Source organism: Thermobia domestica, chromosome 8 (genome assembly GCF_964235325.1).
Source record: "Thermobia domestica chromosome 8, izTheDome1.hap1.1, whole genome shotgun sequence".
NCBI classification, from domain to species: Eukaryota; Metazoa; Arthropoda; class Insecta; order Zygentoma; family Lepismatidae; genus Thermobia; species Thermobia domestica.
Genome location: NC_137461.1, coordinates 128,316,678 through 128,343,911, shown reverse-complemented (window position 1 = coordinate 128,343,911; position 27,234 = coordinate 128,316,678). Strand labels below are relative to the sequence as shown.

General features: G+C 34.4%; 1 protein-coding gene across 1 annotated transcript in view; it reads right to left on the bottom strand.

Annotated features, from left to right (window-relative positions):
- The window catches only part of LOC145691840 (latrophilin-like protein LAT-2), a 324,510-nt gene that overhangs the window by 186,231 nt on the left and 111,045 nt on the right, over window positions 1-27,234 (bottom strand). The gene's annotated exons all lie outside the window — the stretch shown is intronic.

Genomic DNA, 27,234 nt, shown 5'->3' with positions numbered 1-27,234 from the left:
TATTACACAGAGATTCATAAATGGGGCAAAGAAAGAGAGAGAAGAGGAGAGAAGAAGAAAACGAAAAGCGAGAACAGATAAAACTGTGGAATTCAAACGTAGTAGGAGAAGAACCTAACATTATAAAGTACCGTTTCCAGAAATCCAACAGTAATATAGAAATAACGTTTGTTTGTACATATTTTTCAAAACTATTCGATATATAGAGGATGCTTTAAATATTCATTACATTACTTTCATAATGGATAGGATACTCAATTTCAAGTAGAACTGTATATCTACGAGACAAATCCAGAATAATGTCAAAAGTTTAACACACATGCTTTGTTTCCGCGTGGTTCGATTGCAAATTCGGTAGTGTTCATTGGACGCACAGTTCTAAAATACATTCTAATAAACCCAGTAGATACCATGGTCATATTCTCCATTTCAGACTACTAATGCAAACTGAACAAAACAAATGAAAACGAAACAAACGAAAAGAAAAGAAAATAGAAAATTGAAGAGTTCTATTTTACTGCTAAATTTCCATCAGAAATACCCTATATTAAAAGTCCAATCTGTATCGGAATGAAAAGTTAAAAATGTTGAATAGGAGAAGTTTATATTCCTCATAGATGTAGCATGTTTCAAATTTCAACGTGAGAAAAACACATAGAATTATAGGATGGGAACAAATTTTGTGTCGAACTAGTATAAATAAAATTTTGTTTTCAAATAACCAAAGAGTTACCATTTTCTAGTCTTTTCCGAAGATTTATCTGTTGCGAACATCCAGCATTGATTTCATCTCTTCCGGATGTAACGTAATTTGCACAGATAGAATGAACACGCTAAGAACTCAAACGGATCATCGTGTCAGTCCGATGATGTTGGTTAGGTTATAGACCTGCACTGGGTCGAGGATTCAAATCCGTAGTAACCCAGAAGATAAAAAAGAGATTTTACTTTCCCATGCGTTTAAATAGTATTCTGTCAGAGATGACCAGGTCTGGAGATGTTATCCCCAGAGCACTAAAAACACGACGCTAAAATTAATAGTTAATTAGATTCTCGAGACCAGATATATCGGGTTCTTGCTCCGTTTTAACTTTGAACATGAAGTGTGTGTGTGAGAGAGAGGGAGAGAGGGGGAGATGTGAAAAATACAAAGACAGGATAGGGAAACGTCAAGACAGAGAGAGAAGGGGACGAATATAAATGTGAAACATACTTATCATTGCAGTGTATGATGAAGAACACAAGCACTGTTCATTTGAATTATCGCCAGTGATGCCTTGTAAGTTCTCCATCAGAAGATAAATCTCTGCAGCCATTATTTTATGTGAAAAAATCATACTACCTGATGGGGAATGGAATCTAGATTTTCCATTTAGAAGTCTGGCACGTTAGCACTACACCACCGATTGCTTTAGCCAAACTTTGTTTAACAAAAGATGTAGTGTTTCTTTCTAAGAACGATAATACGATTAGCGTATACTGTCTTTGGAATGTCCTAGTAATTACTATTTAAATAGCATTATTATTTAATGCTAATAGCTGTGTGTTAAAATTGTTTTGTTTATTACAAACTAAATACAACTATTATTTAAAAAGTAGTTCACAGTAAACCAAAACAACATGATACGTAATCAAATGCAGTTGAGTTCCTTCTTCTAGTAGCTGCCTTAACTTAGATTTATGGGGAATTGTTATTCTGGCAACACGATAATTTCTACAAATGGCAACACTGAAGATTCTTTAGGTTCATATTTTCTGTTGTGGAATAACTTTATCTATGATTGTGGTAAGTTGCATTTTATTATCTCCTTTCACTTATGAATAAACAAGCAAAAGAGAAATAGTAAATTTTGTATTATTTTCAGTAATGTTGACTCTTCGTTCGATTAGTGCATTAGAGGAGGCTATTCAACGTCAGAACTATGGTTGCAAAAGGGTTCTAAGTTATTGTCCTTTTACAATCATAGTTCTTCTAATTTACAAAAGGTGACCAGGAATAAGAGACTTTCCAATACTGTGTTATTTCTAACCGATTATATATGTATAGAGAAAAGTGTTTCGTATCCTGACCCATTTTATAGAAAGTTAGTGTACTAGCTTCAGTTTAAGTATCAAGCTGAGCTACTCGTTCAACAGCAAAGTGAAAAATTTAAACAAACTTACTAACTTCCGAACTTCCGAAACGTGCTAAAAGCAAACAATAATAATAATGAATCACTAAAGGGCTGAAAATAATTTTTTATTATTATTTGTAAATTTTCTTTAAGTCTGTGCCAAGACAAACAAATTAATGTCTGAAATAAAATTAATTTGGATAATTTTATGAGACATTTGTTCTCTTAGCACAAACTTTAATTTTTAAAACAATAGTAATAAATTATTTTCTTTTTCAAGCGCTCCATAATTATTATTTTCAGCTTGTAATAGCTTTTATTATCTTCTGCTTTCTGGCGCTTGTTATTTTCTTCTTTTTGGCGTTTTCATTGAGGTTGGTTAATATTGTTTTTTTTTTTTTTTCAATATTACTATATTCCATTTTCTGAAAACTTTGAACCTCTATTCCGAATGTGACCCAAATTACAAAAATGTAATGTGAGTTGCCTAAAGAAGTCAGTACAACTTTAGTCCAGACTATTTAACATCTGAAGAATTAAACAATACTGAACGAGAAAAAAGTCCTAAAAGAAAATATAAATGGGAAGATACTCATTTGATGTTCTCACCCAATTAATTTTAATAATTAAATAGATATAGATAAGTAAATAATAATAAGTGTTAGGTATTTAAAATCTATCATTTAAATTCTTAATTAGGTACTGAAAAGTAATCATATTTTAATAACTGAAAAAGTGTATGACTTTCTCCACTTATAAACTACGTAAGTTTTGAAACGCATTCCAATTATGTAAAGCCAATTAAATATTTTACTTGAAGTATTTCAAGTTGGAAGACGTTCTGTAACATGTGGCAGTGCTTTTCGTACTATTACTTTAACCACTTCATGCAGGTGAATGTTAACATGAACACGAATATTTATTTGGACATTGCTAGTGACCTGATATCGATATTTTTCCAACATTTTTACGTTGAATATTATGTGGACACTATCACCTTCCAAGATGATAACTGTCATTCGAGAGTGGTTCAAATCTTTTTCTACAAAGATTGAGAGGCATTTTGATGTCTTGTAACACCTTGTTTGGAATGCAAAGTTCCCATATTTAATCCAAATTTAAAATCTATAAGTTGGAGACGCGGATGAAACACAGAAATAATAATTTTCATACTTTGATCGAATAATGGGATCTACTTATTATTCACTTATCAGGTTTTCGTCTCTTTCGAAGCAATAGAAAGGATAAAGGCAGCGAGAGTGTGACAAATATACTTATGAAACAATTTCCAGGCCAAACCTCTCTCTTTGGCATCTTTTATGCGTATATACTGAACATTTGTGACAGTAGTTCAGAGAATATTATACTCGAAGTCACTGTAAGCCAGGATGCATTACTTCTAAGTGTCTTGTATCATCCCCCTTCGTACCCGCTTCACAATATTGCAAAACGTTTACCCAATGACAAACGTTCCTTAATAATAACCAATACAAATTGGAATTTTTAATTACGAATAAATATAAATTAGTGATCTGTGCATTGAATAAGAAACCTACATGATTTATGCAATTTACATAGTTATCTATCTCTTTATCCGTGATTTTAAAGAGTTGTCCAAAGACTCATTCTTATTTCTAATATCAACAGAATCTTATTTGTTGCATTGTTAAATAGCATTAATAAAAACGTTTGTAACAATATATTACTAAACGTTACTATTATAAAAAAAGGAATATTTAGTGTTTAATCACTTTTGTCGATTTCGTGAGATTAATCTTACATGAGACATACTTTCTTCATTCGTTGATTGATAGGTTGTTTGGTTAGAGTTTAACTCCTGTTTTCAACACTAAGACTGCATAAGAAAGGAGCCAGGCCTCTATTCATATTTTCTGAGGTGTGCATCTCCCATCGGTATTAGAACTCATTGTCAGTACTACGTGAAAAAATCATTTACGGTAGCCACTTAGACAAGAAATATCATTGACAATCAAATAACATGTTATAATCCTCTGATGAAACATTAGGTTTCTGTTAATTGGAGAATGAATCTTTAAAGTAATATAGTGATTCTGTAATGATAAGTAACTGGAAAACAATACTTATAAAACTACTTCATAAGTTCTCAAAGAGCGAGATACGAATCCTGAGACGTAATTTCTATAAGACAAAAGTGTTTAAGTTACCGTTTGAACTATTATGCAGCGTGCAAATTTTCAGTATGTATATACAGTGGAGTACGCAAGAGACTTACGGGTTATAATTATCTTTCTGAGCAAGATATTATACAAAAACAAATATTTTCCATATTAAGATACGTATACAAATACTTAAAATGATGTGAAGTTCTCCTTGATGAAGGTCTGCGTACGCTACTACGTGTGTTTAAAACAATGGAATAAAATGTGAAAGTATAATGTTTTCCTTTTAATAAACATTTTTTTTTCAAATCATTAAGGGACACCATACATCTCAGGTATATGTTCGTAAATACGTTATTTCGTAATGGTATGCGGACTAATTACAATATTTTTATATTTTAAATGTTTTGTGTTGGAATATAAATCCTTTCCGTTAATTTCCCTTTAAACTGATCATAGAACTGAGTTATGACTGTTATTTCGAAGAGGAGAGTCGCACCTATAAATCAGTTGAAAGGACGATGTGGTTTCAGAAATAACTGATAAAAAAAAGTACCCATTCTTGGATAAATTTCTAATTATGCTTTTATGCAAATATGAGAAATCTCAAACAAAAGAAACTACTTATATATATATTATATATATATATATATATATATATATATATATATATATATATATATATATATATATATATATATATATATATATATACTTTTTTGTCATTAGAGACATGAGAAAATTTACCTCAAAATTATCATGTTTAAATTCATTTATATCTCAAATTTGAGAACATTTTTCTAGGTGCTCTATGGACTCAAATATTTAAACACTTCCATTAGATTCAATATCCTTAAGTTAGTATAAAAGCACAATTAGAAATGTACTTAAACGTGGCTGTTTTCATTACTGACATAAGGGGTACTTCAAAGATCGCTTTTTTGAAGTCATTTTTCTCATGATCCCATGGACGGATATATATATATATATATATATATATATATATATATATATATATATATAAGTATTTCCATTGATCAACATCCTGAAATTGGCGTAGAAAGCGCAATTATAAATTTATCCAAGCGTGGGCAGTTTTTAGTAGCAGCATGATCTAGTTGTTTGCGAACATCAGCATTTTGATCCCGGTATTTCAAATCTTTGAACCCTTCACATGTATGCAATCCACACAACAACAACGTAATGTGGGTTGCATATATAGTCAGTCCATTTTATTTTTTATTTTTTTATCTGGAAAAGTTATGCTGCAGTAGGTGGTAAATGGAAGATAATTGAACGAAAAACTGTTTCTCTTTTACTCCAAATCGATTTTTCAGAATACCGAAAATCGATTTTTGAAAACGTTGAAATTTTATTTCGGATTGGGTTTTAATAATTAATTTTCGGTTTTCAAAACCAATTTTCACTTTTCAAAACTGGTTTCCTGATTTTGTTTGATAATCGATTTTCGGTTTTCAAACCCGGTTTTATCTTTCGGTTTTCAAAACATATTTTTGGTTGTCGGTTTTGAAAATTGATTTTGGCTTTTCGGTTTTAAAAACTGATTTTCAATTTCAGTTTTTAAGACTGGTTGTTGGTTTTCGAAGTCGATTTACGGTTTCGGATTTAAAACGGTTATTAGATATTTGGTTTTCTTTCTTCAAAGTGCACATATTATTTAAAGTGTGTGTGAAAGAAAACAATTTTAAAAGGCGGGAATAATGTGCATAAACAGAAATAGCAAATATGCATGTCTGATTGTATTTAATTTGTGCAACGAAATGGATATATGGTAGTAATGCTGCAATACTCAAACAGGTTACATACATATACATGGTATGCGCATTCCTTGCGTGAAATGCGGATATGAATCTCACCTCCAATACCCAAGAGTCCTGGGCTGAGTCCCGAAGCTGGTACATTAGAACATAGTGGCTTCAGATATCACTACACCATGGCATGTAAGATAATACTTGCATGGAAAAAACTATCAGAATTTTAAGAAATCTAAAATACCTTATTTAAACATAGATCGCCTATTTAATAGTCAGAAATTTACTCCTACTATGCACTGAACAATGGTAATTCCTTGCTGTTAAACAGTTGTTTTTCTATATGTTGTACTGCGTTGTCCACCACATACTTGGCCCGGAATCGAACCAGGGACCCAACATACCCTACGTAAGCCCTCTACCACTTAGCCACTGTGCTTCCCTATTGCAACTTCAAATTGAACTACGTTCGATCAGCTTATTTTCAGAATGCTTGAACAAAATATTAGTTCAAATAATTGTTTGTTTGAATTACATTCAAACATTCTTCTTTTTGGATAAATGGATGGTTATAGAATAACGAAAAACATTCCTGATAAGTACCCAAAGAACAAACCATTTTTTTAAATACTTATCAGAACTTTATTTATCGTATACAGTAAGTATTGTGCAAGGAAAAAAATAATCATAATTGGATCGAGTTAACATAAATTTATTTCAGTAATTAAAATTATTAGCTAATGACTTTTGGTATAATTTTAGAGTAATTAACACCTCGCATGACATATCCCAACAGACGTCCATGGTTTCTCTGTTCCATACACTTAAGTCCTGAAAACCAAACACATCACATAATATTTAACCTATTTTAAGACGTTTTGCACCATTTTGGAAAAGTTTTTATGATACTATTATTTTATACCTTATGACACCATTAGCATTTAAAACGTTAAATTTATATCAGTTGAATGCATCTAAACTTTGTCGGAATGGCACATAAGTACATTTCGATACTGTACCACATACAAAGTAAAAAACCTCGATTGTTCGTTTCTTAGATATTCCAACAATGTGTTAGATCCTTTCTTTATTTCCAGTAAATTGTCAAGCCCACAAAAGAAACTGATATTCATATGAGAAGAAAATACATATTGTAAATTCAAGTATTTATGAGTTCTGAGTTGATATGTAAGAAACGTAAAGAACATTGACCTCATTGCATTGAATCAGTCTTTTAATATTACAATGTAAGTGAAACTTTAAATCAATGGCATTAAAATTAAAAAACCAATACTCCCGAATTGGTCCACACGTTAAGTTGGCACAAATTCAAAATACACGGCACAGCGGTTTTGTTAATTACGTCGCTTCATTTAATGCGCAAAATACAAAAAAAGAAAAACAAAAATATCTGGTTGCATTCTTGGTGAAATGATTTACTAAACTACTTATTTCTTTAACTTCACAACCACATTTTGTTCATCTATATATTTAAATTGAACCACTGTAGATTGGTTTTAATGGTTTAAATTTGCCTGGAATAAATATTTTTGATCAGTGTAAAATTTCTAAATGAAAAGAAATAGAAGTAAATGTTAGGTTAAAGTTAGATATGATATAATGTTGATGTAAAACAGTTGTGTTTATCCTTGTATATAGATAGTATAATGATATATTATTAATCAATTTCTATACGATTCTGGCTATAAGAATATATAACCAACATAATTAAGCTCATGGTCTGTCATGGAAGGCGGACAAGGATTATTTAACATATGGTTTTCTTAGTTTGGATAGACAGAAAGATTAGAACTTAAATATATACTCAACATTAATATTTGTAATTGATACAGAAGAGGCATAAAGTTATTTAAACTAATCTCCAAATCTTGTATTTTCAAATGATATAACTCACTAAGTTCTGAGTGATATCATTGACTAGAATGCATATTTTCACTTTGGAGCCCCGTCTGACGTTATATCACTCAATTGAAGACCTCTTGGAAATCTTGAGAAAGAGAAAAACCTCAAAGAAAACGAACGAATAAACAAACAAAAAACTGTTGAATGTTTGTGTAAGTTGAAAGAGCTTAATGGGTGAATTTTACGGGTGCATCCATTTTTAAAATATTCGGAAGAAGTATGTCACTTGATTTCGGAATAGGATTCAATAATTAATCAAAATATATCAGAATATTACCTATCGCATGTCTTATAAGGTAGAAATACAAAATGCAAAGCGTTTTCTTTACGACGCCATACTTCACAAGGAACGCATAGTGAAATTAAGTTTTAGTGAAGACAATGTGCAAAATCATCATAGAGTGTTACAAAGCGGCAAACATCGTCTGACACCAGTAACGATATTAGAAAGGGGCAGGCATCCTCTGGTGCCATTCTCCATCCCACCTCGACTGTTTCCAGGAATGTTGTATAACAGTGTAGGTCAAGTGATGTATAACTACGACAGTAAACAAAAAATATTGCCTTCAAAATATATCCCTTCCCCTCCACTCCCTCGTCCCAAAGACTGTAAAGCTGGCATCGTCACCATTTGCCACTTATGAACGTTCCAGGGTTATAGGGACGCAATGGTGTCTATTTGAGACCAAACATTTTACGACAAAATATTACAATACTGTGATAAGTTGCTTTTTCGTTACATACTGGAATTACATAGTAATAAAATACTTTTCGTATTTTCATCTGATCCAGCTTTAGCAACCTTAATCCATGTAGAACATGTTGCTGATTTTTATTCAAATTAATTTCGATATTAAGGAGTTAAATCTCATAAGGTAGCTGAGTAAAACTCCCGAGCTAAAATTATGACTCCAACTGACAACACAAAAGACAATATGTTTCTAACTCGAGAAATCTGAAGAGTAGAAAGCAGGTAATAAAATGTAGAATGAAAAGTATAACTTAATTTTAAATGAGTTGAATACTCTATCAGATACCGAATAGTGATTAATACAAGTATAGCACGAATTACTTCCGTGAATTATGATAGATGACTTCCTACCCTATTGTAGATTATTGAACTTTCAGATAAATGTTAAGAAAATCTGAATGATCTCGGGTACAGAATAAATACTTCAACTTGCTGCTCTGGATTTGCACGCGTCAAGGGATACGAAGGTTTTTTAAAAAATGTGTTGAAAATGGTCGCTGGCATGTAGAGAAAATTTTGCATTAAATTATTTTGTTGTTTTATTAGTTACCATGTTCATTCGAGTTTTTACCCTACGTTGTGCGTTATCTGGTAATGCATATGCTTGCCTTTTCAAATGTTTTAAATAATGGACAAATGTTTTCTTAAGATTGAAAGTTTTCCTAACAATTTATCATAACATTAGGAGAAAATAATTTCTTTTGAAATATGTTATAAGGCAAACGAAACTGACTTCACTCTAACGTCCACCTTTAATGAAGTCCTCATTTATCCACCTCTACGTATGGAAAATGATTGTCACAATTTACATTTCACCAACAGACTCGAAATATCCTCAACATCGCTAAATGTGTGTCACTTGGCCATGACATTTGCTTGAAGAACAATAAGAAACAACATGAAATCACTCTGTCACGATGGAATAGATGACAAAACCGTACAACACAAGTTTTATTTCAATACTAAAGTTACTTGACAGTTACACGTTTCTACGAAACATTTTGAACAACACTGTTCTAAAGTGTAATAGTAGTTATTCGATGACGTGGAAGGAACAAAACAAAACAAAAACAATATGGAAAATTCAAAGGGTGCCCTCCAGTGTATACAAGGACATATTCTACATTCTCTGTAGTTGCAGACTAAAGCAACTTGCTTATACATACTATATATGAACAGCGACAAATTTCTCCACTGTCTCTGTGACATGTGAACTCGAAGTTACCATAAAGTTGTATCCCAGAATTGGGAGACGCTAAGAGCTTATTTTAGACGAGAATGGCTGGTTAAATAATGGTCTTGCTTTGAGCGTGAAGTTTACTTCGCTTCCAATAAACTATTACACACACACACACACACATATATATATATATATATATATATATACTAAACTCTATACTAAATGCATTTGCTGTTGAGTGTGGCTGGCTGAGAGAGGTGTTTAAATGTTTGGCTTGTTTCTGACAGCTCCGCCGCAAGACCCAAACTACCTTTCCCTGGTTTCCCATTTTCAAGCCTCGACGATCGCATTAGACTGGGATTACCACTACGACCCTGCACCACCACTACGTTTCCATATTTTCTCAGTTCAAAGTCTACTTAGACCTGCTGCTATATACCATTTCTTTCTTCTTTTCGTTTCCAATGTTCATATAGGAGAGAGCTTTCACCTAACAATTTCACACTTTTCGTATTTATGTAATTTTCGTGTTTCTGGTATGATTTTTTAAAACATTTCACGCTTCATATTCCACCAAAAGAGCTACTATGAATTTTAGCGTTTCCATGAAAGTTGTACTCTTAACCACATGTAGCAATGTAGACCCTGGAAACCAGGCCCTAATTTGTTTTAAGTGATTTGGTAATATGTTCTAGATTGCATCCCAAAATGAATTCTCTTTTTCTCCTTTATTAAGTGTTGTGTTTACTGTGAATAAGTGGTGCATAAAATGTTAATTCATTTTCAAATGCTAGTGTTTAAAAAGTTTTTTTCTATTATTGTTATTATTAGTACCAATAAAAATACTTGTCTACTTTTAGAAATTCAATTGAGTGTACAACATCATGTCCGTGGATTTTCTCGAAGTATTCTCATTTTCCCCATTTTCTCATTTCACCAATTCTTCCACCATCATTCACTTGCTTTAATCATCTTCTCCCTTAGCGTAAAAGGCATAATTGTGAGACGTTAAACTGAAAGAAAGATTTTAGAAAGTCAATTTTAAGACTACCTTTATCGATTTAAAATTCAAATGAAGGAAACACATATTCATAAAAATAGTTAGCTAACTCTATATGCTCAAACGAGCGTCATTAACGAGCAGTTTTTGAGTATCTAATATGTAGAAATGCATGGTGAGTCAAAATGATGCACCTGATTTCAGACTATTCTGTGCAACCTAGTAAACATATGTTATTGTGATATATGTCCTAAGAAAGGTAAACTGTAAAAGTTTTTTTTAAATATATTTCAATGTTCTATGTGAGTACCTCGCGTAACACGCCACACATCAAATAGATAATCTATCTTCTGCCAAACCTTTTGTAGCATGTTGCGTTCAATACCAGCAAAACATTTCATGCTCACTGCCGACGTTTCCCTCACAATAGCATATGATTATTAGATTTCACAGAGTAAAGGATATAGCCAGATAAGGGAGTGAAAAGTGCCCTTTCACGGATTGCTGTGATATTTATACCAAAGGTACTTCATATTCAAAGATAACTTTGGCCAGAAAATCAATTTCAAATTCCTTCGAATTTCGCAGTTATTGTTGAAAATTCGAATATAAAAATTGTTCGTAACTCAAACCCACTTGAGTTACGAGGGTCGAAACAAAACGAGTATATTTTCCTTGAAGAGTCTTAAAGGAAATAAGAAACAATATATTTTGTGCTTCAAATTTCTAACAAATATCGCGTCGAAACTATTCGAATTCAAATTTATGTTTGAGTGACCACATTATTTGTACCATAGAAGAAGCACCAAACCACCTATATTATATTTTGACCATGGTCTGATACCTTCGGTGCAAGTTGGTGTAAAATGAGGAAATTCAAAGAAGGAAGGTTGTGATTTCGCCTACAGTATAGACACCCACATTATGTCATAAATATTTTGGCCTGCACGATTACTGCGATTAGATCTCCCAAAAGTTTTTTTTTCGATTGAATTTCCAGTTAAAATTTTGAATGCATTCCTACTTTCTTCTGGCATCGATATTAATTGAGAAATTATCACATCATAAGCTTAGCTCACGAATCTCTGCCGCGATTGACACCAACGAAGAATTTTCTCCAAGACAGATACTATTAATGTAACTTAAGTATAGTTTAGCCCACAAATCTCTTGCCGCGATTGATGCCAACGAAGAATTTCCCCAAGACATATACTATTGAAGTAACTTAAATATTATACTTTAGTTACTTTAACAGTATGTCTTTGAGAAAATTCTTCGTTGGCGTCAATCGCGGAAGAGATTCGTGAACTAAGCTCTAGAATCCACACTCCTTGATGAGGTTTACTCGTTTATTTGTTTATTCTATAAAACGCTGCATTCTTAACACATTCTTTTGCTTGCTTATGTAGGATTTTACGTCCGTTTTTAGCACTGAACCTTAAAGTGCAATCTATATCATATGTAGCCGTCCCGGGAATGGGAACACAATCCGTTTCTTCCACATGAAAATTGAGAACGTTAACCTTTTTGCCCTTTTGTTAAAGTTACTACAGTTACTTTTCCTCTCTCTAAAAGCTATATCACACTGTGTTAACAATCAATTGCTTTGTTGCAGAGGGAACTAAAGTGAGAAAAAGAAGAAATTCAAGCTTAATCATCTATTATCTTTTCAGATGGACGACCATATTCCACAACCTCTTCGAAAACATATGGAGCATTGAAAACATTCGCTAAGATGTTTGAAAGTTCTCAAAGGCCATTCCAAAAGCCTCTTAGCAGAAGTATAAAATGGCTATGTGCTATATTTCTTCAACACCGTCTTGTTCCCTCCATTTCCAGTCCCTTTATTCCACCACCACTTCTATTTCACAGTCGTCCTGAACGCGTGTGTATGTGTGCGCTCCTGTCAAATACGAGTGTTAGCAAAAATGGCCCTTTCTTCCCTATCTTCAGAAGCACCCCCGTCCCCGTTCCTGACAAGGAATTATCCGGGAGCCAACACGTCTTACCATTATGCTATCTTACCTTTCCCGTTATGAAAGGTCATCCTCGATTCTAGTGCCATCTGTTAGAGGAAATCGATAACCTGGAATGGCTGCTAAAAATTCGATTTTCAGACCCTTATATGGTAGCTGTTTCTTTTTTTCTCGTTTTTAAAAAAGACGTGGGGGTGTTAAAAATATATATGTGCGTGTGTGTGTTTCTGAATACGCTCTCCTTGAAAATGGAAGGAAGAAGCACAAGTAAAGTTGGAAGGAAACTACATTAAAGAGATGGGTTAAAAAACTACATTTTATCAATATACTGTATTTCTGCTGCCTTCGTAAAAGTTTGTTTCTTATATCGTACATTCTCCTGCTCGAGCACTACGTTTCTGCAATTTCAAATATGAATACATTTTGTAGAAAAAAGTACTCCTTAAGAAAACGTGGATCTTCTTTGTATATTTCTTCTAAAAATTACAGGTTCCTACCCTAATAAATGTCACTAAAATACAATACTAGCAACTTTGAATTATTAATATTTTGTCTAACAGAAACGTTGTTCGTTTAAAGCGGTAGTTCCCAACCTATAGAGCGTGTCCCTCTAGAGGAACATGAGGAGCAAAGTAAGGAGGGTCAAAGTATGACAAGTAAAACGTGAAATTATGAATAAAATACAACTTGAAATAATCGATTACACTTACGTTTTAGCAGTGGCCATGCGTAGCGTAGTAGCTAATGCTCTCGCCTTCGGTGCGAGCGGTACCGGGTCCGATTCGCGGTGGGGGCACTCGGGCACGTCTTTTCAGGCCAGCCACCCCGAAAAAACAGAAATCCAATCCTATTCCTAATCCTTTAGTTTTAGCAAACTTCAAAAGGCTACTCGTGTTACATTTTGTCTTTTTTATTCCTATTCAAGATTTCTATTTTACTAAAAATTAAATAATTATGCAAATTAATTGTTTTCACAAAATCATCAAAAATGAGTACAAAATTCTATTTCACTGTGTAAGATGGAGTTCAAGAACTTATCAAGGGAGAACAAAGGAAAAACTCAGTGTGGTAGCTGACATTCCTTTTCCTTCACAAGTTCCTCAATATTCGGTGATAAGTTCAACAATGCACACTTGAGATCACTTTCCACTTCTAAATGGTTGCGATACGTTGATTTTATTGTGGTTAATGTCGAAGATCCTGATTTACAGAGGTAAGTTCTCGAGAAGTGAACAAGAACTTTTAAAGCCTCTTTTGTAACTATTGGGGAAAACATGCAGAAAACAAACACAAAATTCTTCCAAAGACGTTGACTGAAACAGTTCTTTGGCACCTGAATCGCACTTCAATTCAATTTATTGCTTCTGAATTGCATGTGGTTAAGTAAATCCATGCCAATAATGAAAGATATTCTTGCTAATTCACTGCCCGTCTTCCATATTTAGAATGGAAGATTATTTAATATTTCAAAAAGTCAACAAGATATAAAGGAGAAAATATAAATGTCATCAGTAAGATTTTATCTTTTCCTACATTTCAGAGAAATCTTTCTACATCTGACTTAAGCTCGTACAGCCTACTTAACATATTACTTTTCTACAACCAACGAACTTCGGTATGAAAAAGTAAAGTTTTATGTTTAGCACTGAGGTCGTCATACAAAGCTTCAGAGACGAATATTCAGAGCACTTCACTTTACAAAATTAACAACTTTAATAGCCACTGACAATGGCTGCTTAAGGTTTTCTGGTAAAGTTTTGGCAGCTAAGACTTTGCCTGTAAATTAAGTAGTGCGCAGCAATAAAGGTGGTATTTCTGTCCTTTGCCAGCCTTATAAATTCAGACCGCGAACCCAACATTGCTGGAGCTTCATAAGTATATTCGTACAATTCTGTCCCAAGACAAAGCATTTTCAACAAAATATTACTGATAAAATAAATCAGAACTTTTGGATGATATCCCCAAGCTTTTTGAAAACAAAATCTTGTTCCATTAACCTCTTTTTACTTACAAACTGACAGTACACTATTATACGACTACACTTAGATATGTCCGTAGAACCACTACACTGCAAGACAAAAAAAAAAAAAAAAAAAAAAATGGAGATTTTAATCTTTTCAACTACCTGATCTTTCAAACTACGTTTCACAATATTGTCTGAAAAGCGATATTTTGTCAATTTTTCCTGTTTTCTTCCTTCTCAAGTATATATATAATTTCGGTTGCCTTAGGTCTGCGAGGTTGAATAAGAAAATAAATGAAATGAAATCTTAGAGTTTTACGTCCCACGGTTATGCCGGTTAGGCTAAAGGAGACGGTAATGATGAGTAATGAATGAAATGGTGGAATGAAGAAAGTAGTAGGAAACGGGAGAACCCCGGGAAAAACCACGCACACGGTGTTTGTCCACTACAAAGTTCACTTGATGGGGGCTGGGATCGAACCCGGGATCCCAAGCACCAAAGGTGAGAGCTCTACCACTAAGCCACCGCTGCCCCCAAGGTTGAATAAGAGTTTCACCAATATTAAGAGTTTTTTATGTTTGGCTGTTAAAAGGGAAAGTTCCCATGACGCTTCCACCACCTTCTCATTTTGCTCATGAATGATTCTAGAGGATCCAACTTCACACGTTTCAGCGGGTTCCTTTTTACAATAAAAAAAATCCCTTAGATTTGTCTTTGAGGACTGATGTACTGTTGACAAACACCGTTCTATACTGATGGAATCTTCACTATACAATCTTATCTTTGAACAGAAAGTCGACATTTTGCTTCTCACACACACACTGACAGAAACAGGAAATTACCAAGTCAATACACATTCACAACATCACAAAATAAGATTTCTCAGATCAGAATAATGGCCTCTAAAATTCATGAAACAAATGAATAGCCAGGAACAGAACCGGATTTAGGGGGTGCACCGGTGCACGTGCAGCTCTCTTCGTTGTAATTATATATTATCTAAAATGAGAAGCTAGCAGTGAAAATAGCATTCTTTCCAAAACTTTCTGCCGTCATGTTTCCGTTTGGGACTTAAAAGAAAGAGGAGTTTTGCAAAAGCAATAGTTGAAGTTGATTTCCTGAAGGTTCAAGGAAAAGGATTCACTAAGCAAAGCAATATAACATTTGTCAAGTAGAGAAGAAAACAGAATCCTGCATATCACTTACTATCCTCTTTAAAATACTCCCCCCTTGCGTTCTATGTATCAGCGTTGTCAGGTGTAAAGAATATTGTCACATGTCACTTTGAAGAATTTCAATGAGACTAGTTATTTTGGTAGTTATGGTACATCCCCCTCAGAACATCCTGGATCCTACTCTGCCTGTAAATGTTTCCAATACTGCAGATGTAGACAGTTTGCGTTGTTTATTATTCAGAAGCGCAATAGCGACACTGTTGAAACAAGAAAGGAAGAGCCCGTTATCAATAGATCGCTAATCAGCTTCAAACTAAGTAATGGAGGCTTTTCGTATATTAACTGTTACCATCAATGCCGAAAATAAATACCAAATACTGCTTTGCTCTCTTTCGACATTACGTGCAAACCTTCATTTTTTAAAGCTGTTTGTTAAGAGCCTGCCTTACTAAAAAGTAATGCAAAATTTACCATTTTTCTTTTGCTTGTTTCTCATAAGTGAAAGAAGACAATGAAATGCAACTTACCATAATCGTAGATGATGTTATTCTACAACAGAAAATATGAACCTGAAGAATGTTCAGTGTTGCTATTCATAGAAATTACAGTGTTGCCAGAATAACAACGCCCCTAAAATCTAAGTTAAGGCAGCGGCTAGAGGAACGAACTCAACTGCGTTTGAATACGTATCACGTTGTTTTGGTTGCATATAAACTACTTTTTTTAAAAAATAATAGTTGTATTTAGTTTGTAATAAACCAAATAGTTTTAACATACAGTTATTAAAACTAAATGATAATGTTATTTAAAAAGTAGTTCACAGGATTGCTGAAAAATTTAAACAAGTACAGCAACTTACAAAAGTCTGGATAATAACAATATGATTTAAACGAGAATACTTGCACAGCGCTATACATCTCCATCATTCTAACATAAATGGAATTAGTATTTACTGTATTCTTGTTTATAAGGTATTCATTCATACCTAATTATACGAAACTATTGCATTTAAATGCTCGTAGTTTGTGTTAGTTTATAATCGTTTTTTCACATCAAATTTAATTTTAAAAGTATCATAGACGATCAAAAGTATAAAAGCAGTACACAGTAAAATAATACCTGTAACGAAGAAACGACATTAAGATCTCATGCAGGATTTGTCAACCTGGTGTCGCGAACAGATGTGAAAAAAATGTAATCAGAATCAATCAGCTGAAAAAATATTTTCAAAGATTACTTTTTTTTTAATAGTAGACATATTTTTCGATAACAATATGTTACGGAAAGATGAACAACGTGCGTGGTTCAAGATTGAAGCGACACACAAGCAGAAGTCATATCTCTGTATTCAGGGACATCTTGACGACGTTTTCACCAAAATTATGGAGCCACTGTGCAGAAATGTAGGAATGTAACAGGTGTTCTTCTATGAATAAAGCCAGATACGAATGATGACAATCTTGTCATTTCTTTTTATACGGACCTTGTATGATAAAACCTAGAAGTAATATAGCGCTATACCAAAATTTCCTACGGTAGCCTTACTATTTTTACATTGATTCAGTAACTTACGTTTAAATTCATTCAAGCTTGAACTACATTTGTAGAATAAGTGTGGGACCTTCCTTAAAAGTTATCATTTTCTGACAGGCACGTAGCCAAGGGGTGGGTCCGGGGATCCGGGAATTAAAAAATTAACAAAGGGTGAAACAAAAAGAAATAAGAAAAGGAATCAGGGTTTAAAATATAAAGCTACAGCAAGCGTTTGGTTACTCTTTCTTATGAGGAGCTTTGTGTGGAGGAAACGGGACGGGGGGGGGGCTCAAGTTAAAAATGGATATTATTTTAACAGAGCATTCCGAATTCCATCTAATTCCATGCTAGACCTATGAACTAGAAATGACTAACGATAAACCGGTTCAATCAAATAGGCTCTCAGGTAGAACAATTACCAATAATATGAGCCTTGCAACATAGATATCAGTTACATTTGTTAAAAAAATTTCCAATTTCACGACAACACTAATCCATTTTATAGGATGTCTTTACTCCCGAAAAAGATGTCGTTGCTATTCTTGACGGCATTAAACGAAGATAAGAAAAAGAAGAAGAAAGAAGCCAAGAGGAACCGAGTTTGAATGACGTCGGAAGACTATCTTTTTCAATACTTTTTTAAAATATTCTTTTACTCAAGATTTCTTCATAGTTTGTTATTAAAACACTTACTAACATATCCTCATTTTATTGTCCTCACAAACCAATATATGTAGCCAGTAAAATAGTTTAGATTGATCAAACTCCTGGTGTGTAACCACAGTATTTCATGTCACCGCCTCCTCCATTACGAAGTCCTAGCTAAACGAACCAATATATGTTACCAGTAAAATAGTTTAGAATGAGTGAGCCCTGATGTGATTACAGTATTTTGTCACGGACCCCTCCATTACGAAATCCTGACTACGTGACTCTTTTCTGAGAAGATAATAAAACGGTTATTTATGGAATTTTTAAAATCTTAATCCTCATGATCACGAAACTATCAAAATGTAGCATAGCACTATCTTGCCCCGAGCCCAGTGGCGGATCTAGAATATAAAACTGGAAGTAGGGCAGCCAGAACCTAGATATTATAAGTATATCATGAGTGTACTATAAACATTCAAAAGTATATAAGTAAGCTTAAACTATTTTTGTCACTCAAAAAACTGGAGGGTCTACGCTCTCCGGTCCCGGGATACATGCGGCACTGTCTGAGCCCTTCACATTTAGCTCACCATCACAGAAAAAAAATATTGATATGTACGCGTACAGGCACGTAGCCAAGGGGGGGGGGTCCGGAGGGTTTGAACCCCTCCCCTTTCGAGACCAGATATGAAAGAAATTCAAGAAGGATGAAAAAAATGAAATGAGAAAAAGAAGGATCAGCGTTAAAAATAAAAGACTACAGGAAACTTTTGGTTACTCTTTCTTATGAGGAGATTTGTATTACTTGCAATACATGGTGGCGAGATGAGCGAGATATCCTGGAAGAGTCAGGGAATTTGAAATTTCTAGAAAAGTTGCGGAATTCTCAGAATTTCTGCTACTAGTCAGGGAGATTTTAAGCTTCCGAAAGCATAGTGCCGTTGTGTAACAGTTTGGACATTTCTTATCATAATTTTTCGTAATCTCATCCTTGCAGTGTCAAACATGTTATTTCAAAAACAATTTTTTACAACTCGTTTAACCTGTCATTTGGAACAAACAGTAGTTGACGGAATAATAAATTTCTGTTAACATCTGATTCAAAAAAGAAAGAATCACAGATATTGTGAAATAATTTACAAAACATTATTGAGTATGTACTTTTTATACGAGTATATAGAGTATAAAGTACATTTTATACTTTATTGAATACGTACATACTTATTTTGCTCGAGATTTCTTCATAGTTTGTTATTAAAATACTTACCAACATATCCTCATTTTATTGTAATAACGAAACGATACATGTTGATAGTAAAGTAGTTGAGATTGATCGAGCTCCTGGGCTTACAGAATTTCCTGGCTAAACGAACCAATATATCTTGCCAGTAAAATAGTTTAGAATGATCGAGCCCCTGGTGTGATGACCACAGTATTTCATGTGACGGACCCCCCTTCACGAAATCCTTGCTACGTGCCTGACGCGTATACTCAATATTATCATCATTATTATTGTAATTAATAATAAAAATACATGTTGCTTACTTTTATTCCATACTGTCTAAATAATTTAATAAAATATATTCGAATTTTAACAAAAATAATTAAAAAATTACTTTGGTTGAAAACTCAAGAGAAATTTCAAACACAAGAAAAGAAAATAACAGGATTTTTGCGCCTTCAGCACATTTTTTCCTATTATAAATAACCCCTTTTAATCATTATCCATCCCAGCCCTTTTCTCTCTCTTCCTTTTTAGTGTTGAATTTTGTATATTTCCCCCTTTTATCTTTCTCTATAATGGATGAAAATGCGAGAAATTACTCATTATTATTGTTCATGTGTTGAAAAAATAGGGGAAAAATAAGTGTTAAAGGAAAGAGGTCAGCATGGGATGAGATAAAAGCTTAGAAAGAAAAATCGCATAAAGCAAAGAAATGACTTGAAGGTTTTAAAAAATGACGCTGGAAAACACAGTTTCCGGGAGATATATATATTTTTTATCCTGGGCTGTCATTACCACAATATAAAAAAAGAGTAATTTATCAGATTATCATATAAAAGAAAGAGTGCACGTTAAAAAAAATAACACCATACATATAATTTCTACATACGACAGGTTATCTGTGCAATACCACCGGAAATGACTGATCTTAAAACAACTTATAATCTTTTGTATTGTCACTCATATTCGACGTCTGGCCTGCTCCTTCATGTTTTAGCATTTCTCTAAAAAGAAATAGCCTTTATATTATTATGAGGGGGTATCGTAAAATTTTAATTTTCACCGGGAAGTTGTTAAAATATGATGATGAAATTTTGTCAGCGTTAGGTTTGGTTCTTATGTGCGTGATGTTAGGGAAATTAGCTAATAATTATTGTTATTTTTTTACAGCGTGTGCCAAAAGTGACCAAAGTGCAACATGGATAAGATTGAGGATTACAGTGGGATAAAGTTCCTACATTTGAAGGGTAATAATGTCAGACAAATTCATGACGTGATAAATTCTGTGTATGATGATGATTGTCCATTTTATGACACCATTGCAAAGTGGAACTGGAAATTTCAAACTGGTCGTATGTCCCTCAAAGACGGCCGAAAACCTGGAAGACTATCCCTGACGGTCTATGCGCCACTGTGAAGAAAATGGAGTGTAGAATCCTCGAAGATAGACGCGTAACCAACCAAACAATTATGAATGAGACTGGTCTCAGTTATGGTAGTGTGTGGAAAATTATCCATGACGAACTTCACATGTCTAAGGTATATTTGTACTGGGTTCCTCGTTTGCTGACACCTTTTCAGAAACAAGCATGTCGTGACCTTTCCCAAGCATGTTGTGACCTTGACGCTGTTACAAGAGGATGAAGAGTATTCTTGCTGGCGTGTGGTAACCATGGACGAAACGTCGATGTATCAGTATGATCCAGAGACCAAAACCATGAGCATGCAGTGGAAGAATGCCGATCCCCCCCCCCAAAAAAAAAAGAGGAAAAAGTGCAAAAGTCAGGGGGTAGGTCATGCTGTCCGTTTTGGGGGGATTTACGTGAGGTAGTCCTCACAGATAACCTTACGAAAGGACAAACCGTTACTGGGAAGTACTACAGCACTCTTCTGGACAAATTGCGCTATGCTTTGAAAACGAAACGCCACGGCATGCTTTCGAAAGGCGTTCTTCTTCTAGTTTGACAATCCACCAGCTCATTCATCTCAAGTTGCTGTCGACAAAGCAAGAGCGTGTGTCTTCTAGGTATTGCAGCATCCGACTTATTCTTCCGACCTCGCACCCAGTGACTTTTTCATGTTTACCCAAATGAAGAATCCGTTGCGTGGTCGCCATTTTGACAACACAGATGACGTTATTCATGAGGTGAAAGAGTGGTTTAAAGCACAATCTTCAATTTCTACACTGATGATATTCATAAAGTGAAGGAACGCTGGGAGAAATCTGTAAATCTGGGTGATGACTACATAGAGAAGGGGTTAACAACTACAAATCACAATAATGTCTGTTTTCTTATGTTTTTACTATGCTAATTAAAAATTTTACGATACTCCTCGTATTATTTTTATTATTACTAGTAATTCATTCGACTCTCTGTACACTGCAGGTTAAAATCGTACTAATTAAAAGTTATAGCAATTCCATACATTTAACATTCTTTTTAGTATGTCTACCAACTTAGCTTCAGTTATACTAACATTAGTACTCAAAACTGAACATGGCTACAACCAGTCCCGTATCCAGGGTGCCTAGGGGGCCGCCCCCTACATTTTTGCTGGGCCCCCTAAAATTTTCACGGTAGGTTTGCAAATGAACTATCATATGGTTGGATTGCCCCCCCTTAACTTAAGCCGGCTCCTCCCCTACATTTTGGGCTGGCTATGGGCCTCGCTACAGCCCTTGAACCAGCTTTCGCAAAATTTCCGAATCGCAACACGATACAAAACATGCAAAAACATGCATAGCAATAATAAGTGCAATGCATTATTGCAAACTAAAGCTAAAATTTTCCGTTGTATTGACGCAAAGCATTATGAAATAAGGTCCTTGTCTTAACCGTTGGAATTCCAAGTTATTTTAGGTAACAGACCATACCAAAAGGGGGAAGGATTCCTCGAACCCATTCAGTAATATTTTTTATATAAAGTAAAGAAGTTACTTTAATTTTTTTAGCCCATAAGCGTACATAAATTTTGTACTGTATAACTCAGAAACATGGACATTACGCAAAACTTATGATGAAAAATGACTGTAAGCTTTTGAAATGTGGTTGTGAAGAAGAATGGAGAGAATTAGTTGCGTTGAGCGGAAAAGCAATGAGATTGGGTGTTTGAAATATTGGGGTAGAAAACAACAGTTTTAGATATTACTGAGAAAAAGGAGAGAAACTGGTTGGGACAGTGGCTACGAAGGAACTATATAATGAGCCACTCTTGCTATCATTGCCCAGGGCGATTACCTCGCTCGCTCCCTTTTGCTATGACTCTGATAACAGTGACTTTAATGGTAGTTATAATTTTCTCATTTTCTACTATTGAACCAAAGGTAGTAGAAGTTACATATTGCGCCGTTAGATGGCTGGAACCTCCAGCGGTTGACATCTACAGTACGAAATTAAAACTTCAAGTGCGTGATCAGTTTTAGTGTCTACCAGGGTTTATTACGGTTGACAGTGACGTAACTAGGGGAGGCCAAACGGCGCTTGTGCTCCGGGCGCCGGATTGGTGGTCGGAAAACTGGGCAAATATTTATTTTCACTATAAGACAAAGAAAATAATTTTAGCAAACTAAAAAGATAATTAAAAAATTACCTCAGAAAATTAACAAGACAACAACAATTGACCAACCTTAGGATCATATCCATAGAGCATAAGTTAGCATCAAAGCAATCTTTTGAAGACATTGTAAATGGAATAGGAGAATTAATGTGATGCCAATATCAGGTGTAGTCGGGAACATTTTGATTTGGTTGGTCAGGGGAGGTCGCTAAGATGGGTTCTTGCCCCGGGTGACAACTAGCATAGCTGGGTCCAGGCCCGTATCCAGGGAGGTCCAGGGTGGCCGGGCTCCCTTTAAATTTTCGCTGCCCCCCCCCCTTCGTAAAATGTTCACGGTAGGCTTGCAAATGAACCATAATATGGTGATGAACTATAATATGGTTGGATCGGGTCCCCCCCTACATTTTTTTGAGCTGGCTACCGGCCTGGCTGGGTCGCTGACGGTTGATGCTGTGAAATGACGTAATTTCTGGATATAACAGCTAAATTCTTCAACTCACTGACAGTGTGGAAGATAACTCACAAGTCCTAATCTATATCATTTTCGCAAATAGTAAGCGTACAGATAATTACCTCGTTGCAAGAAGCTACGTGCGATTGTGCAATTATTAATATCTAATTATAATTATGAGCGCCAATTCTATATTTTCCTGAACGACGTATGGGTCTTTTTTGTTGATATTCTCCTTAGTTGAAAACATCATCTTCTGTTACACTGAAGCTAAGAGTCAAACGGCAACTAAGTTTCATAAAAACTTAAACACGCACAAACAACTTTGGGACTTTTGTTTGCACGGTGCTTATACACGTGCATATAGTATTTAGAAGTCTAAAGTAAAGTTTGTTAGCTCGTTTTTCCGGAAAAAACTACAGCGTTCGAGTACATCAATGCAAAACAGTTTCTTTATTATCGAATTGATTGTGTTCACATATTGTACTATACAGGGGCGGATCCAGGATGGACTTGTGGGGGGGCGGTGGATTCTAATACTACTACTTAGAGCTACTTTCAAGAGCTCGAAACTCTGGGATGGGTTTTATTTATATATAAATTAAGAAAGTTTCTCCTCTGTGGGGGAGAGATCGCCCCGATCGCCCCTTCCTAGATCCATCCCTGGTACTGTATCATTTGCAACAAATTGTGTAAAAGTACACAAATGGTGTTTCTTGACTAATAATCCCATATAGTTATTTCAAAGATGGCATCTTGACACAGTTTAGACAGTAAACCAGCACGGAAAACTACCAAAGAAAACTACAAATCCTTTAGTAAATCTATTAGTATAACGTGCGTATACAAAAACTTAGAAATCGATATATAAAAATATATTTCTGACGCCAAGAGCCCTACTAATTTTTCAAGATACATAGTTTATATTTATGTAACTAAATTATTTAAATTAAAACTCGCCTATATCTTCAGATGGAAATGAAATTGCACTTTAAATAAACGTTTATGTAACTATTCAGAAAATAAAACAGATTGTACCGATCATGATTTAACTGGAAATAGTATTCATCTCTTACTAACTCTCTTTGTGGATACGTAAATTATACATTACTATTAATATATATTTCTGCTAATTAATTTTCTACTTACCACAATTAAATATAATTCTTTTTACCAAATAAAGTATATTCTAAATGAAAAGTTTACACGTCTCTTCATTTCCCAGTCTAGTCAGTTTCCACGTCTAGTTTTCAGTATTTCTGTACCAAAGGGAGAATGTAATAATCTCCAGAATGGACAGAAAACTAACAAACTAAAGATTGATTTTTTTCATCTAAGTAAAATTAGAGTTGCTTATAAGTTGCAAAACCAGAATTTTAGGAATGATAAAAAAAATGGATGAAAAAATTGCGATCTAGGCCAATAAGTTTTGGATCAGGGGCCACAAAATTTTTGAACGGTCCCTAAACTGAGTTTTCGTATTTTTTACAGAATAAGCACATCATACTGACATGTGAGTTAAGTGATAGTTTGGGTTTAGCTACACTATATGTAGTTCTCCAGATATAAGGCGTACAAGCAATTTATTGATTGAAATATTGAATCTTTTGATCCAAAAATAAAAATGTAATATTGAAATTTTATATATATAGGGAGAGAAAGTAATGTTAATAATAATAATTTCAAAGTGATATGAGAATGTGAAATATATAAATACATAAATAAATCATTCTCTCTCTCTCTGTGTGTGTGTGTGTCTTTTGTCTCTTTCCCACTCACTGTAAATACTCGTGGTGGAAAGTTCCTGTTGTTGACACGAAGTTCTTCTGTTGCTGTCGTCAAGCCATTTTTAGCTACCGAAAGCAGACAACACACAAAACGTGGAAACTGTTTGCTGGTAGAACAGAGACACAAGGACGACATCTATTTGTCACAACCGTTGCGAGTCTATCAATCACTTGAAAACCAGCGAGATAGGGACGGAACCAAGTGTCACTACACATGTCAACCGATACTACATCTTTCCAGTACAGACAGGCAAAATACTATTTTTTTTAATCATTTCACACAGGCACAAAGATTTTTTTGAAGTAATGTTTTCTGTCATTACTTTTACTAATCGTTCTTAATATTTTTATTCCTAAAAGAGCTACATCATCTTTTTTTTTACTTTGTTTTTGCATTTTTTATTCAATTCGTCTTCATGTTTGTCTCTGTTTTTTTCTATTTGTCTAACGTTGCAATTAACTGTTCATCAAATTCTACTGATTCGATTTTCTGTCAATTTTACACATATGTCATGGCGAATCACATTTGATCACACAAGTCATTTAGTTCTTGTAAATTCCGCGCGGAGTGAGTCGATGAGTTCGGATCTGTCGTTGAATGACATCCTAAGGGTTAAGATCGGTTGAGTATGTTGGTCATTGAAGCAATTAAAATTCACCACTCTGCTTTTCGAACCACTGCAACACGACGTTGATCTATGACAAGGAGCGTTATCCTGCCGCAAAATGTGAAACCAAGCTGGAAACATGGCCGACATAAATGGGTGAACATGATAAGCAATGACCTGCCGATAGCTAGGATTCGTCATGGTGCCATTTCCATGGATGATCAAATCATGATTCCGAAATGCTCGTTCCCAGCCGTCTGGTCATCACAATCTTGTTCAATCAAACTCTGATAATCGCCGCTCTTACCTATTCTACGCACAAGTACCAAAATGACTGATCGAATGAGATCCTTGTTACTGTCTGGCAAACGGTTTTACTGTGTCCCATGCCTCTTACGTCAGCCCAACAACATAATTTAAAAAGTACTAGGTGATCATATTGCTTTGGATAATGAATGTATATGTATAGATCACTGTTAGGTTTATGTGCGTCACTCGTGAGAGTTTTTTATTACTGTTCGTCACTGATGACTATGTATGTCACTGTTGGTAACATGTGTGTCACTGTTAAGATAAATTAAACAGTAAATATAGCCTAGTCAGTTCCATCAAATTCGTTATCGAGTCAAGAGATTAAACTGAAAGTCTTACAAAACAAATGCAATCACGTAGTCTTTGAGATGCAAGCAGAGAAATCGACGCGACACGAGAATCCTTATAGATGGGGTATAATCACATGTGAATTCTCCACATATATGTAAAGATCCCTGTATTGTGGCAACCGCTCCACAACCATCTGTACGTAATTGCATTTGTGGAGTAAGACTTTTTGTGTAATCTTTTGAGCCGACAGCGTTATCATTCCACGTTCATGGGATATTCGTCATTATATCAGAGCCTTTCTGGCTTTTCCAACACTTCACACATGAAAACGGTGCTATTTTCGACCAACGTTTATTAGCATTTTTCTACCAACTTCTTCAGTTTGTCGGTGTATTATACTTCTGCATTACAACCCGGTATGTATTTATTTTTTTTCGGTTTTGTCAGTCTTGTGTTCATACGAATTTCAAATAATTTCCAACAGTCATGGTTTACCACGTAATGTTTTTGTCTTAATGTTACCGTTTACATACGACAGAAAACGCGATAAAAGTTTTCGATTAGTATCAACCATTAAATAAAAAGTAATTTTTTAAAGTGGAATTTCATTCCCATCTGAAGATAGGTGGTCCGCAAAAGGTAACACCTTCTCTTGGATCATGAGTATTTATTTATTTGTAGTTTTCATTGGGAGATGGGTAACAGGATTTGTTGGTTTTGGCTGTTAATATACAAAATTACAAAATACAAAAGTACAGAACAATAAAAATAAAACAAGATATAAAACCGACTAACATACTTGACTTTTTTTGATCTTGTGAA